Genomic DNA, 17,709 nt, shown 5'->3' with positions numbered 1-17,709 from the left:
AAAAGAATAGGCACAACTAAAGAAATAGAAACATACCGGTACCATACCTTTTGATGTAATTGGGTGCTGTCCATGGTGCTACACAGTGGAACATAATGTTTCTTTTTCATTTGTTCTGAAGCTACAGTGCCGATGTTGGCTTAATACAGGCATAGGCAAACTCGGCCCTCCAGAAGCTTTGGGACTACAATTCCTATCATCCCAGACCACTGGTCCTGTTAGCTAGGGATGATGGGAGTTGTAGTCCCATAACATCTAGAGGGCCGAGTTTGCCTATGCCTGGCTTAATAGGATAAAACTCAACACTGTGGTGTTTTATGATGTTTTTAACCACATCCTGAAATCCAATAAGGCTACTAGCTGCAGTGTTGTACCCTATATGCTGACCAAACTAAGACAGTTATACTCCCCATGTATCTTTCTTCAAAAATTTATTGTCTTTCCTAGTCTTGTAATTTTTCATGTGTATGTAACATCACATTTAGGGATCTCTCTTTCACCTAGTAAATCCTATTTTGATGAGTTTCTTAAGTTTTAATCAAGCATCTCCAAATGGTAGTAAATAAGATTCCAATGTAAATACTCCTTTTGGGCTACATTAAAAAAATGTTCAGTGATAGCACACCACAAGTGTATGGAAAATGTATATCTGATTACATTTTCTGTTAAAGTAAATTATTCCAGCAATTTCTTAAGTTTGGGGTTGGTGAAAATCATGACATAGACAAATAAGTAAGGTAAAGGCAAAGGGACCTGTGACCATTAGGTCCAGTAGCAGATGGCTCTGGGGTTGCAGCGCTCATATCGCTTTATTGACTGAGGGAGCTGGCGTACAGCTTCCGGATCATGTGGCCAGCATGACTAAGCTGCTTCTGGTGAACCAGAGCAGTGCGCGGAAATGCCGTTTACCTTCCCACCGGAGTGCTACCTGTTTATCTACTTGCACTTTGATGTGGTTTCGAACTGCTAGGTTGGCAGGAGCAGGGACTGAGCAACGGAACTCACAGGAATTTGAACTGCCGACCTTCTGATTGGCAAGCCCTAGGCTCTGTGGTTTAACCCACAGCGCCACCCGTGTCCCAGCCAAATTAGTACCTTTACTCAATTAGCACCATCCACACAAGGGTATTACAAGGTATGGGGGATGCAAAGGATTACAGATGTACAAGAAATCTTTGTGGGGGGTAGTCCTGAGGAGAGGGGAAGAGCCCAAAGAATATTAAGCATTTTGTCAGATACAATGAAAAGGAGCACTCTACACTGCAACATTTTGTTATAGATTCCATACATTGTATGATAATCCCCAAAGGTTTGGATTTCAATTGCACACAGCAAGAGGTACTGTAACTCTCTGCTCACAAAAAAACTGCAGAGTACATAGCAATGTACCAAATGAGAGCTAATCACATGGAATTAAAACTCATTCAAGCTTGTTTTCTGCATTAACTTGTTATCTGAATTAATGGATTCATCATAATGATTTGACAACAAAATTAGGTGCACACAAGTTCTAATTAATGGTTGCTTTAGTTTGCACAAAATAATAATGGACTGTAAAATTTAGATAAGTCACAATATGGTTGCAAGTCAACAAATAATTTGAAAGGTGAGCAGTAGCTGAACCATAAACCTGAATTATTTATTGATACAGGTTTAGTTTTAATTTCCCAAGACATCTAAACAAGTGAAAAGAGTATATTATGTTAATGTTAAAAAAAAAAACCTTAACTACTCATAATGCATGTTGGGGAAAACATATTATTAAAACATTAATATCCCACCCTTCTGATGAAAATGAGCACCAGATGAGAATTGTCAATTGAAACACAGAGTTGATAGTGTATAATGTAATCATTACTAGAGTTTACAGAACTGGGGTTAAATGGGTCCGACTTCAAAGCAATGCCAAAACAATTTCCCTTGAGCCAGGACCTGATCATACCACAAAACTGCTATCCCTGACACAGCATAAAGGTCTTATTTAAGGACAAATAAGGAAAATGTTGATATAGGAGACTTTGCTGATAGAGGCATGTTAGAGGTCTTGGGAAATTCTTAATTAATGCTATTATAAGTTCAGGTTTCACCCATATTCCAAAGTGAATTTCAGTTTTCACAGATAATCCTTCAACCTGATACTCAGTTTGGACTTAGGGTCAACCCCACATCTTGGAGGAGTAACAGCATGAATTAATATTTTCTTGGTTAAGAGCCTTAGAACTCTTATTCTTCCAAGCCATTCCTTTTCACAAGAGAGCTATGGAACAAGCTTGTACAGTATAAAACATTTCACACATAGTCTGAAATGTTAGTCTGAGCCGGAACCTGTCATACAATATTAGACTGAACCAGACCTTAACCATTATAACACATGTGATATAAGGGGGGCATGCATTTCATAAATTTTATGTTTAGGTATTAAACTGTGTCGCTATACTGTTGTGAAATATTTCATTGATTTATTGTATGTATCTTAGTTTTGCTTTATCTTTGTTGCAAGCTAAAATGGTTATAGGATGGCATATGCACTCTGTGTGAGGCTATCGTTGGGCCTGATTCAGAGGCTCCAGCTGGTATAAAATGCTGTAGCTAGACTGATTATGGGGACAGACTATTGCTAGCACATAACTGGTGTTTAAAAGTTAGCACTGGTTGTGCATATGCTACAAGGTTCTTGTATTAATTTACCAGGCCTATAACAGTTTGGATCAAGGATACCCCAGGGACCATCTGATTTCTTATATCCCTCTCCAATCACTCATGTCTTCAGTGGAGTCACTGAGTCCCTGGAGTCACTGGATCTCCCATGGATCAGATGCAGGGCTCAGATCCACCCAAAGCTATGTGTTTAGTAATGTGGGTCCAATTTTATGCAAATACGCTCCAATTGAGGTCAGACAGGCCCCCACCCTACTGAATCTCCAGAACCTAATGAATAATGCTTTATTCCATCAGGCATTTTAATTGAAGCTTAATCATACAATTTTAACTGATTTTTAGTTTTTGTATTGTATCCTTGTAAACTGCTTAAAGATTAGTTAAATGATGTATAAATTCTTTAAAGAAATATACATATTTCTGATGGTAGTGCCATGCAAGTAGAAGTTCTAAGGGAGACTTAACTGTACCTACTATATTGTCATCCCCAGTGCAAGATAAATAGATTCACTTTTTCCTAGTCTCTTAACATTAAAGTTATGTTGTTAAGCCCTTTTATGCTGTTGTCAGCTTCTGTTTTTACTGGCAGATTTGTTGTTATTTTGGTTTTTCTATTATTGTTGGTGTTGTTATAGTTTGGTGTTGTTATAGTTGTGTGGATGTTTTGTAGCACTTTTTTATTTTGTTTGTAAACCACTCTGGAAATGCCAATTGACACTCAAGGTGTGGGTTATACATTTTAGAAATAAATTACAGGTGCATCCTAACCAGTGCTCAGAAATAAGTTCTCTTTAAATCAATGGGCCTTACTCCCAGGTAAGTCGCCTTAGTGAGTTAATTGGACCGCTTGCATTGGCACAGAATGTTTGTGCCTCTATGGGTGCACTTCTGTTATCAATATAGTTGATTATACCAAAATCAACTACTTTCCTTCCCAACAAACAGGGAGAAAAAATTAGGGGCCTGCATTTAATCCCACACAGTTGGGAGCATTGTCAAAGCAGGCTGAGACAACCATTCAGCACTACAAATACAAATCCAGGGTTGGAATCTCTCTCTCTCTCTCTCTCTCTGTGTGTGTGTGTGTGTGTGAGAGAGAGAGAGAGAGAGAGAGAGAGAGAGAGAGAGAGAGAGAATCCTGTGTGCTGCACCTTTTATACTTTGCTTTCTAATCTGGCAGTGGTGCACAGAGCTCTGTTTCTGCCTCATAGATTACACTAAAATATACTATTGCAGAGCTTTCCAAACTTTTCTTGTTGGTGAAACACTTTTTAGACATACATAATTTCACAATGCAATAATTCAGTTTTGCATCATTTTGCGACCCAGGAATTCAGTTTTACTAGTAAACTGGAGGTTAAACTAACCCCTTTCGAGCCCTGGGAGGAGTGTGGGGAACACTTGCACGACACACCTACACAATACAGTTGACACACTAAAGTGTCACAACACACACAGTTTGGAAAGTTCTGTTCTATTGGTTCACAAATGTTTTACATATAATGGGTATGTATTGGCATTCTAAATGCTGAACTTTCCACAGTGCCAGATGATGTATCAGCCAAAAGCCATGAAATGGGAAGCTAGACATTGGCTATACAAAGAGGTCCTTTTGCTCTTTGGGGTTGCTAACAAATCTCACTTGCTGCATGTATTAATATTATTGATGATAATGATGGGATTTGTGAGTTTTATTTATTCCTATGGTTCTAGAAGCTGAACTAATGCCATTTTTAAAGAGGAAAAATATTTATTTCCCTATCAATGATAGCAGATGCACTGTTCTTTTAAATATTATGGAGATTATTTTAGGACGAAAGAAAACCCTTAAGGCAGCCACATCTCTCAAAGTCTCAAAATTATTTAAGATTCAAGAAGATGAATATATTCCCTGTATATTTTTCTTCTCTGTCGCATTAGAGGCTTGGAAAATTGAATAGCTGAATGAGGAAGCTGCTTATAAGATTGAATGCAAAGATATATTACAATAATTAGTTTTTCAAATGCAAAACAGCGAGGAATTAAGAGCTCATCAATACCCATTGTTGATTGCTTCCCAACAGAGGCCTGGCTGAGTTTCAATTATAACAACATAGTTTAAGTTAAAACTGCAAGAGATACAATGCATTCTCCTTTTGTGCTCTGAGAAATGGGGGAATAATATTCTTCCTATTATTTGCCATTTCTTTTTCCAGTTCACCCATAAGAATTTCCCCACTTCTGTAATTTCTTCTTCATAGAAAACTAAACATTTATATTTTCTTTGACTATCCCAATTGCCAAATTACTTACTTACAGCATGTGTCATGCTCTTTTCAACTACTGTAATCTCCCAGGCAAGAGCTAGTGGAATGTGCTTTTCTGCATGCCCCAGGAAAACTAAAAGAATTATCTCAATAGTTCATCTCATTCATTAGTAGTAGGTCTTGAAGGATTCAGAGTGAGATTCATGCAGCATCCTGTATATCAGGGGTGGCCAACTCCCAAGAGACTGTGATCTACTTACAGAGTTAAAAACTGTCAGTGATCTACCCCCTTTTGGGGGATTCAGGTCAAAGTTGTTGAGCTTTTTTTAGGAAGGAAAGCCCTGTTTTGGTGGGTTCACGTAAAAGTACTTGAGCTTCTTTAGGGAAGAGTAAAGCGATGCTGAGCTTTTTTAGGGAGGAAAGCCCTGTTTTTGGTGGTTCAGGTCATTTTAGGGGTGCCGGGCAAAGATGGTGAGATTTTTTTTTTTAGGGGAGCCAAAGTTTTTTAGCTTCTTTGGGGGGAGCCACTGATCTACTGGTGATCTACCACAGATGTCCAGTGATCTACTAGTAGATCACGATCTACCTGTTGGACATGCCTGCTGTATATAAACCTCAACTGGTCTTAGGTCACACATAAGTCTAAAGACAGGAGGTCCTCTAGTGTCTCAAAGCTAAACATGCATTAGATCCTTTCACATGACTCAGTTACATATCAGTGTCAGTAGGCAGTGAGTGCAAAATCACCAAATGAAGGTGTAAGCTTATTATTTCCAGAAGGGTAACTGTATTAGCCTAAAAGGTAACAGTAAAGGTACCCCTGACCATTAGGTCCAGTCGCAGACGACTCTGGGGTTGTGGCGCTCATCTCGCTCAGCCAAGGGAGCCGGCGTTTGTCCGCAGACAGCTTCTGGGTCATGTGGCCAGCATGACTAAGCTGCATCTGGCAAAACCGGAGCAGTGCACAGAAACGCCGTTTACCTTCCCGCTGGACCGGTACCTATTTATTTACTTGCACTTTGACGTGCTTTCGAACTGCTAGGTGGGCAGGAGCTGGGACCGAACAACGGGTCTACTGGCACCTTAAAAACTTAGAGATTATTCAGTGATGGATAACCACTCCATATGGCTAACTCTAGTGCCTTCCACTAACAATTTCCAGAGGTGTAGCTATGTTAATCTCTTGAATTATGGTTGATGTTACTAAAAGTTATATAATAGTTTTTCCACAAAGCACTGAAGGTATACTTATGTTGGAAAGATGCAAGGAAATCTGCGGCACCATGATAAGTCAGTTGTTACAGCACCAAGGACAGCTCCTGCTCTGGCAATGGCTGAAAGTGAACTGAGGTCTTTTTAGCCTCTGCCTCCAACCCAACTCTCCTATCCTTTGCTTCCATGTGGAGGACTAGAGCCTCTTAAAAGGTTCATAGTGTGAATGGAGATATGTCTTCACATCTGTCTTGTCACGCAGATGGAAGACAGCTACAAGCCACGGTGGCTGTGTTCTACTTCCACTGTAAGACACATTGTGCCTCTGAATAACAGTTGCTGGAAATCAAAGGTGGACAGAGTGCTATTTTGCTCATGTCTGGCTTGCAGGTTTTCCATGGGCGTCTGGTTAGCCACTCTAAGAACAGGATGCTGGACCAGGTGGGCCACTGGCCTGACCCAAAGGGCTCATCTTATATTCTTAAAAGTCCAAGAATTATCTGGGCAACTGTATAAGGTTATTCTCCATATCTGAGCAACACTGTGCTACAGCACATTCATCTGAATCAATGTCTTTACTGTATATGTTAAGATAAAATGTTCAATTCATTATAGTCCATTTTGTATTTCATACATTATTGTTTCACCACAATTTCCCCCTCATGCATTATACTCCACAAAAGCTCTAAAGTGAATAGAAGCACATTAAGTTTATTCAAATGCCAGATTACTTTTTTCAATAAGCCTTTTATTTTCTCCTGGGTCATTTCCTCTGACGCTTTGCTTCTGCATTACTTAATAATTTTCTTTCAATTCTAAAAATTAATTTGACTTGCTTTTGGGTTTTTCTGGAAAGAAAATGTATTTTTTCTGAACAATAAATATGAAGAATATTATCAGAACTTTAAACAATATTACTTACCAAAGCAAAAAAATAAATAAAGGCAAAGTGATACATAATTGGGAACTGTATTTAAATGCTGTTTCCTATTAGGTAGCTACTTATTATGTAATTTCCATTGGCTAAGTACCAATTACATCCTTAGCTACTTAATTCACCCAATTTTAGGCATGGCTATATATGCTTATTATACTTCCAGAAGTAGACAGCAGGTGTTAAGGCTCTAATTTCTGAACTGTACAATTTTTACCAGTGGAATACATACATACATACAGTGGTACCTTGGTTCTCGAATGGCTTAGTTGTCGAACAAATTGGCTCCCGAGTGCTGCAAACCCAGAAGTGTTATTGTTTGTTAATGTTTTTTGGAAGCCGAACATCCAACGCAGCTTCTGCTTGAGTGCAGGAAGCTCCTGCAGCCAATCGGAAGCTGCGCCTTGGTTTTCGAATGGTTTCGGGGATTGAATGGATTAAGTTCGAGGACCAAGGTACCACTGTACATATATACATAATTTTATTTGTATGTTGCCTTTCTACAGTTCAAACCATGCTCCAGGTGGCTTACAACATGAAAAAATGTATAACTGCAACATAACAAAAGTAGCCATAAACAATAAATTAAATGTTAAAAAATACACAACAGACTGAACGATTTCCAGATAAATCACAACAAGATCTAAAACAAAGATACAAAAACCCAGCAGCAGCAGCAATCCCCCCACAACAAGATCCCAATTATCTAACATCACTGGCACAATCTAGTACTGTACAAATTAAACACAATTTCCACTGATTTGAATGGAAACTGAGCACCTTCTTAACTTCATAACTCACTAAACTCAACGGAATTTCAAAGTGCTTAACTTTGGCTCAGTTGTTGTGATGATGCATTTCCTATATCAAGTATATGTAATTGCATCACCCACCTTCTATCCAGTCAAATCAATATCACTGCATAGAGGAATAGAGAAAGGAGTCAGGTTAGTTACTGACTGGTGTCTGTATTCTGTTCCAAAATGAGTGTTCTACTTGGTCAAGTTAACATTCAGATTCTAGGCCTTGGGTCAATTTCTGCAGGTACTTTTTCTCCCAGCCACCATGTTCTCAATTCCACAAATGCTATGTAAAAATGGAACTAGATGGTGGCAACAGCTTCTGATTACTGGCAATGTTATGTTGGTCCAAAAGTACACTATTGGTGTAAGATATAGTTGCCTGACAAAATATTCTTCTTCTTAAACGCTTCTGTTTATGACTTTTAACAAATGGACAGGTAGGCTCTTTATCATTTATTTCAGAATTAATGATAATAGTATTATGTTCTTTTGTTTCTTGTACTAATTTGAACGAGAATGTGTAATGAACATATCCGAATTATTTTTTAAAATCCGCTTATTCAGAAGCCTTCTGATATAAAATTAACCTACATTAAAAAGAGTCTGGAATACTATTGTCATCCAGGTGCAAATCATTAAGACAGATTTCAAAATGCTTTGGAATTTTCCTGGAGTGATTACAGTAGTTAAGGCTATGCACAACCATGATAATCAGGGGTCTGATAAAATGGACTAAATCCAGCTCTTTTCTTTCCATCCTGACAGACCGATTGATGCTACCACTAATTTTCTGGAATATTATTGCACAGCCCCAGCTACTGGATTGGGTGAGTAGGAAATAAGTTAACTCTGTCTACAGCACACAGGTTTCCTCATCCAGCTCGGGATAAAATGTCTGCTTTAGTACATGCATGTTCTCTAGCTAGATTGGGTTAATGATTTGAACAGTCATACCTCGGGTTGCGCTCACTGTGGGATACGAACGTGCCGAACCTGGAAGTACCGGAACAGGTTATTTCCAGGTTTCGACCTCGTGCATGCGCAAAAGTGCTAAATTGCGCTTTGCGCATGTGCAGAAGCACCGAATTGCGTCACACATGTGCACAGACACAGTGGTGTGGGTTGCGAACATGCCTCCCGCACGGATCGCATTCACAACCCGAGTATCCACTGTACTTGGAAAAGCAACAATGTAAGTGTGACATCATATTTCAACCAATGCTCCTTACAACTTTGCTACCTTCAACTTTCCTTTCGATTTGTGACATATGCTATTAACAGCTGAACAACGAACTGTAGTCATGCAGTATTTAGTACATGTGAAAGAACCTTTCACAATTATACCTTCACCATTATGCATGGCTATCTGTCTGGATTTGCCATAGAGCCACTCTGGCTGTAGCAATAATCTTATTTTGGAAGAGGAACAGAGAAATCAATTTACTGCTGCTCTAGTTCCATTGATCACAGAAAAGAATGTAGATAATCAGTTGAAACTGAATAGCTAAACAGAATTGCACATGATTAACTTCAAGGATACTTAGTTATGTCATTGTAAGCAAAAAATGAATGTTTAAAAGGCATAATGAGGAGCTGATTAACAGATGGCCAAGGGTATATCTGCATTCATAAAAATAGATCACCACAACCATTACTCATGGTATACTTGTTTCAGTGACTACTATAACTGCAGATTATATTAACCCTTGTGTTCCAGACGACCATGAAAGGAGAGAGTAATATTTATAAAAGGGAAAATAATAATCCAATTTCTTGAACATTAGATGGATTTTTAGATTACATAAATAGCTTCTAATCAGTAATAATATTAAAGGTCACCTAGAGAAAATGAGTAAAGTTTGACTTAGAGTTTACAAATCATAAACACTCTAAATACTGCTGCTAAGGTCTGGCACTGTCAATTATGCATTAGCTCAACACAAGTGATTATTGATTCCTGTAACTATATGTATTAGAAAGACTGCAACATCTTAAGAAGAATATTTTGCCAAACCATATTATACCATTTGTTTGGCCACTGTAGGAGGCAATTCTAGACTCCACTATTGGAGGCATAATTCTAAACTAAATGTGCCCCTTCTCTAATCCAGCAAGGCAGTTCCTTTTAATTTCTTCTAGCAAGGACTCTGGAGTAGTAACACTGAAGTCAATTAAGACATATTGGAACATCACTGCAAATATAGCCAGACAGATCTGACGCAGGCAAATGCCTTACACTCTTACAATATCTCAAGGGGGAATTAACACAGATGATTCCTACACTTCAAATGTATACTCTGGTTGCAAATCTTAACATCCACAGAATGAATAGGAAGACTAGACATAATGTTAATATTTATTATTTTCAAAACCGTAATACTTATGCTTATATTTTATAGCATATGTTATTTCAGTGATCCTTACAACACATTTGGACACCTCTCAAAATACTGTTGCCAAACTCAGTACAAGTGTTCCTGATGTGAGGGTGGGGTCTACATTGATGTTTGGGTGCCAGGCACCATGTTGAATCAAAATGGACTAAAACATCACTTGGCTGTGACCTGGCCCATTTTTTGACATAGATTCAGCTGCCTTTCAAAATACCATCATCAAACCTGGGACAAGGGTTTTTGGGGGGCGGCAGCAATCTTTGCTAATGTTTGGACATTGGAAATCATTTTGAATCAAGATGCTAGACCAAAATGTGACTTTGCGTTGACTTCACTTTATATTTGATGTGGTGGGTCCAAATTTACAAACTGAACTATCCATTTAAAAAATCACACTATTCTTTGGTTTCTAAAACTACCCAGGCAGCGCTGAGCACTCCTGGCTAGTTGTTTATAAATGCAACACACAATTATCCCAATTCAGATCATTTTAGTCACATCTAAGTCCTGTTGAAATCAATGGGCCTTCATTAGCAAGGACTAACATAAAACCCATGGATATCAGCAGCAATGATATATAATTTATTTTGCCTGGATTGATCACTGAGCATCCAGTTCTGAAGACTGTACGTTTCCTATTCTAAATAAGAAAACCATCTGACAACTCAATCCTAGCACACCAATAAACACCTGGCATACTGTTCACCAAAAGAATATTGCACATCCCAAAACCTTGGAGTATGAAAATTTCTTGATTTGGCAGGGTAGTAGTGCTTCTCTGAGAAGGCTATTCTATAGTTGCACCATCAATTTAAAGTCTGCTTTGATGGTCAAACTATATGCCATATGTACAGGCCATTCATGAGATAGCAAGCATTAAAGCATGAGATCTTTTTTTTTCTTCTTTTTTACATTAAATCAGTTGTAGGGGACTACAAATTTGATCAAAGCAGAGGTGCTTATGGAGGGGAGGTTAACCATTTCCCTCTGTACTGTTTCCGCATCTTTAACGACCCACAAATCTTTTAATCCCAACAACTAGTATACCATGAGCTGATGGTTTCCATCTTCCCAGGCTGGCCTTAAAGAACAGGATGGGGGAAACCATTCACACTCTGGGTAAATACCAGATTTAGAGCTTTAGAAGCTATAACCAGTAAATATAATCCATATACAAGAAGTATAATCTGCTTTTGAATTACACATCATTCTTAAACCACATTGAGCTTTTAAGTGTCAGTTTCAATACAGAGGAAGTAAAGTGAATTGTAGCTTGCATTATATGAGATATGTGCTTCCTAAGTCACTTTCTGTTACAGCATGAACACAATAAATTCACAAAAGCATGTTCTGACAGATGGTTCCCTGTTTCCACAACTTCAGGCAATTTAAATCCTGTAAATAGAAGCATGGCTAAAAGAAGCAACATTGTGTGTGCTCTGAATATGTGGATTGCAAAATCTGTCATATTCTTCACAAGAGCCTATGCATAATATGTACCACATCAGGATTTCCTCAGCTGTCAAGTGCCATTCTCCTCTACAAACATTAAAAATAATGCAAAGTGTGTAGTGCTCATAAAGGGCAACAGCTTCACCTATGGGTACACCACACTTAGTATTACTGAACATTCAAACATTCCTAAGTGTTATAATACTAAAGACCTCATTATTTATTGCTTATTTTAGTTCTAACCGTCTGCTATATGCTACATATGTCATAAAAGCCATAGGCCTTGAAAGCTATTTTTGAAGATAGGTATTATTGAATAATAAATATTTCTGTCTGGGTCTTTGGGACACAAGGGGAGGCACCTTGCATGATCAAAGTGAGCAGGGCCCCATTCTCCTCAATCCAACTCGTGAGTGTTTCAACAGGTGGTTCTTGATTTTGCAAGCACCCTTGAATGAATGCTTGCAACATCTCTAGCCCAGCATAGGCTCCCTAATACCAGGGCCAGATTAGGACAATGGTTGACCATGTAAAAATCTAGATCTGGAGGATGTGCTCTCTAGCCCTGAGCCCCTGAAGCCAAGACTGGGGTGGAATGTGAAGTGCAGCAGGCAGAAGGCCAAGGCTGAAGGCCAGGCTCCCAGTAATTATGACAGTCGTAGCCAATCCAAAGACATCCTAGCATCATGTTAAGAATGTAAGAAGAACCCCACTGGGTCAGACCAATGAGCCATCTAGCCCAGCATCCTGTTCACACAGAGGCCAACCAGATGGGATGCCCACAAGCAGGCTTGAGTGGGGGGAAACACTCTCCTCCACTTGTGAGTCCCAGCAACTGGCATTCAGAGATAATCTGCCTATAACAGTGGAAGTAGGACATAGCTATCATAGCTAGTCCATACTGTCTGCCACCATTTTCTCTCTGCACCAGGACTGGCCCAAAACATTTTGCTACATGAGACAGTGACCAATGTTGCATACCCTTCCTTGATCAAAATATATAGTTCTCAGTATCAGTCTAGGTATTTTGCTATGTGAGACAACATCCCACAAGCACCTCTTCACCTCTGTGGCAGTAACAACAACAACTGTAATAAATGAAGCAATTTTCACAACACCCAAAATTAGTTGCCCAGCCCAAAGCAGTGAGTCACCTCACTCTACCTAATGGGGGACTGGCCCTGCTCTGCACCTGAAGATAACTCGCTGGGTCAAGCCTATACAATCTAGAGTCACTAGGCAATGCCTCAGCTGAACCATTAGATGAGTGTGTGTCATCCATCAAACCAAGGTTAAATGCATTTCCTTTTTGAACATGAATCTCTTGGAGCTCAAGAGAAATTTGTTTCCAGTGTCAGCATCACAGCTATGCAGTGTTTTCATCAAAGAGACTTCTAAGCCAACATCCCTTTATAGTTTTCAGCATTAAGTCAAGCCCCTCCACCCACTTCTACAAATGTTGAGTTTAGGATGCATTGTGGTATACAATTTGGCCTGTTTTGTTTTATTGCAACAATGATTTTGTGACAGCTTCAGTTTCTTTAAAAATGTATCAAATCTTGAGCACTCAGGTGAAAAGCAGTCAAGAAGTTCACTGAAGCAGCTTAGTTTTCAAGCCTGACTTGCCAAGGAAGACAACAGGTCTTTCAGGTCTTTTCTCATTTGGTGAGAAAAAAACACACTGGAAAGGCACTTCTTCCCAGTGCTTATTAAAACTTGTTGACATGGTGTATGTACAATAGATTATGACAGCTTGCAAAGAAACCTGATATGCTGTTGAGGATTTAAAGCTGTAGCACCTAGAAGTTGAATCCAGTAGACAGGTATCTGCATGCATAATGAGCTGTCTACTGGGACAAGATATACTTCATTAATTAAATATTTTGCCAGGCATATAGCATTGTAAGACAAGTGTTTCCAAAGTATTCTTCACTGTTCTACTTTTGAAAAACCCCAAAAGCAGTCTCCAGATGTGCTTAAAATAAACATTACAGGACATAAGAATTAAACTATAGAGAATATAGATACATTTTTGCTGAGTTTGCAGAGAGCCTGGAGCAACAAATCTAAACTATTACTTGCCTTCCTCTTCTCATTGTGTACATGATGTGATGCCAGTGAATTAAAATATTTGTCAGGAAATATGTAGGAAAAGAAAGAAAATGTAATGGCAGTCTGTAAGCACATTAATTGCTTTTTCAGCAGGCCACGATAGGATTGAAGAGGCAGACTGAGAGCATAATGCTGTTATAAAACTGAAAGTATTATAACACCTTACCCCATGCATTTGGTGCAACACAGCACTGCCACCATACTGGAGATTCAGGAGTACAGTGGTACCTTGGTTTACAACCATAATCTGTTCCGGAGGTCCGTTTGTAAACCACAACAGGTTGTAACCCAAGGCGCGCTTTCGTCAATGGGGCCTAAAAAAAAAAAAAAGTTCGTAATCCAAAAAAAATGGGTTGTAATCCAAAAAAAGTTTGCAAACCGGGACTTCCAGGTTTGACGTATTTGTAATCCAAAACACTGTTTGCAAACCAAGTACCACTGTACTGCTATGCAAAGAACAGGAATACACACACACACACACACACACACAGTTTTTGTTATGTTGAAAAGTTTAGTTGAGAGATACCTCTAAGAGCTAATTCTTTGATTTTATAGCATTTGGCACAGGAGGCCACCCTTGGACCTCCCTTAGGTGTACAGTGACAAAAGCGAGTACTGTAAAGCAATACAACTATGCCCTATGCAGAATTATACTCTTACTAAATTAACAGCTAATTGGGAAGAAACCAAAACATGAATACTGCAATGAAAATTCACCAACAGATCCTACATGAAAGGGCAACATCATACATGTATCACACAGAGCTAGAACTGTGGTGATTCAGTAGTAGTAGTAGTAGTAGTAGTAGTAGTAGTAATTTTATTTATATGTGAAAACAGGAGATATAATATTAGTCTACAGTGATTGCAAAGCTTGCATAAATCACATATTACAGCATTAGTGAACTCCAGTGTCTCTCAAGAGTTAACAGTGCAGTAGGGCTTCCACACTATCCCAAAGCAACACCTACAGCCAACATATGAGGAGTACAGAATTGCCTCCTCAGTGGCCTTGGCCTAGACAGAATACTGAGCATTAGAATGTATCATTACGGAAGAAAGAAGAACAATTACTTTCTGTGCTCCATCAGGGCAGTTGAAAAGGCATAGAAAATATACAAGTGATGCTTGTCTGTTATTAAGGAACTAAGGACCTGGCAACCCTTCAGTCTTTCTGAGTTTATGTAATTGAATGATATGACTTGGGAAAACCTGCCAAAAATACCTCAAGCCTATTTAATGTAAAGCATGAATAAATAAAAATGCCAAAAAGTACATTTTCGGTTTCAGTCATGAAGAGGACACCCTACTTATGCTGTTTTGGTGTATTCTGGATCGGGTCATTGTTCTTTACTCCTCACTTTGTTGTCAGGCTATTTGCCACATCACTGCATATTTAAATCAACTTTAAATACAGAAGAACCTTAGATTTGGGTAGCATATATTTGTTGTTCCTGGCTGATTGAGTTTTACAACCTAGTCTTTTGAAGCCAGAAGAGGATGAAGATGAGGGTGTTTTAGCTCCTGAAGAGAGAATGTGTAAACTGGGGAAAGGAAGGAAACTGAGCTATTATGAATATACAACACAACTACTATTATAGAAGACATATTCTGGATTGTGGTTCATATAATTTTTTGAAATGTGTTACTATTTCCCCTCTCACTGATCAATATCCAGTTTGATCTTCCTGAATAATCACTTCAATATGCTTTTTCATTCCCCACTGTTGAGTTTGAAAATATTTATGTCAGGAAATTGATTTTTACTGCTAGTTTTTAAGGTATTACTATCAGCTCACTTTTCTCGCATCAGCACTGTACAACAGACATAGATGCAATGCCATCATCAAATTGTGAGTTCAAAATAGAGTTCAAATTGTCTTGAACTCTATTGCCATGTGTGCAAAACTGGTTGCTACTGTTCATTCATTCACACCATACTCAGTCCTGGGTTTACAGTCGTTTCTTCCGATTGGTTCTCATATCTTTACTTTTTAAAAACTTTCCTATAAACCATTAGTCTCTAGCTGCATATGCGCCATACATTTAAAGCACATGACTCTCCCCTAAACAGTCCTCAGAACTTTGGCTTACCTCTCATAGAGCTACATTTCCCAGCACCCTTAACAAACTATAGTTTCTAAGATTATTCAGGGCAGGAAGCAATGTTTTTAAATACATGGTGTGTATGTGGCCTCTCTTTCTATTTTCATTTGTGCCAACTTTTTGCTGTGCAGGAGAATTGAGTATACTAACAAAGCTCTAGGAAGATCACTTTTAACAAGAGTCTCCCTACAAAAAAAAACAACAGTCCAGGGCACCTGTTTGATTGCAAGACTAGAATTGTTCTGTATTGCAATTATTAAAATTCACAGCATATGGCTATTTATTTACTTAACGAATGAATAAAAAAATACTCTCCAGGCAGCTGGAATAAATGCCCACAAATGGACTTACTAATTTATGTTAATACATTTAAGCATCATTTTAATATTTCAAGTTCACAGTACATGTAAATATAATTCCATTGTATAATTCAGCAGCTTGCTCAGTGTTATTGTGCTCTAAAAATAAAGCAGGTTATGGCAACACACTTTAACCATGATTGCCGTTATCTTATGACTTCTATGTTTCTACAGTAAGCACCTTACAAAAATCTACTTATTGCCAGTTGAACTGTTACCCTGGCAAGCCCTTTCTTATCTTTCGACTTGCTTAATAGCTATGTGATAACTGCTTGATGCATCTTTCAGCTTCCATAGTTAGCAGCAAAAGAATTATTATGACACAGAATTTTAGTAAGCACCTTTTGCATGTAGGATAAAGGAAAACCGGGACATTCCGGGATCGAATCAGAAACTGTGACAGCTTCTGTAATTCCAGGACTGTCCATGAAAAATCAGGACACTTGGAAGGTATAGAAATACCAGACTGAATACAAGACCCTGTGCATTCCAAGCATATGCCCTGCCACTGAGCTATGGCTCTTTCCCCTGGACATCCTCTTTGGCCCTCCCACAGCATGATCACATTCAGAATCCCTGAATGCCCTGTCCCTCTATGCACAGTAATTTCTTTGGTTCCTTTTGTTTTCCTGAAATAACGTAACACATTAAAATTCAACTCTACATTTCCTTCGCTGCAGAATTTCCAGGTGGAGCAATGACCTGTTTGACTTTCACAGCTAGCTGCTGGCACCAGACTGGTGGCACACTTAAGACTTTTTGTAGATTGCTGCTCATGCAGACACATTTAAACCTAAACAAATACTGGAATTTTAACTTCAGTCACTAAGTAGCACATCAGAAACTTACAATGGAACACAATGAAATGGCAAACTTGTTAATTAAAGATATTCATTAAGATTAACTGTTGTGTAAATGTATGTGAATAAAAATTAGGGAATAATGTAGCACAATTAGCACTTGCTTTTTTAATCCAAAAGCATGACCGTGTTCTAGCAGCTAATCACTCTTGCGATCACAAGGGCAGCACTAATCTTTGGTTACTGAGTTGTGTGAAATATCCTCAGAGTCTTCAGTGATATCTTTCAGAGACCTTTAATATAACTGTTACAGATATAGCACTTCTTGGTTTTGTTAATATATTTTGACACTCAGATCTCTCTGTTTTTTAATTAGAGCAATAGCCAGATTGGAAAGTTCAACAACTTGCCCAGTGTCACAGAAAAACACAGAAAATTCTGTCACAGTTCTCTATTATAGAGGTACAATGTGCAAATCCAAGAAACATCAGTGTGTGCGTGTGTGTGCGCGCGCGCATGTGTGTGTGTGTGCGCATGCTTATGCATGACTCACATACGTTGGATACATACCTACAATTTCTATTTGATGATTCATATGTCAGGAACAGAAGAAGAGCCCCATTGGATAAGACCA

This window comes from Lacerta agilis, chromosome 2, assembly GCF_009819535.1.
Source record: "Lacerta agilis isolate rLacAgi1 chromosome 2, rLacAgi1.pri, whole genome shotgun sequence".
NCBI lineage: Eukaryota > Metazoa > Chordata > Lepidosauria > Squamata > Lacertidae > Lacerta > Lacerta agilis.
Note: the sequence above shows the minus strand (reverse complement) of the source record.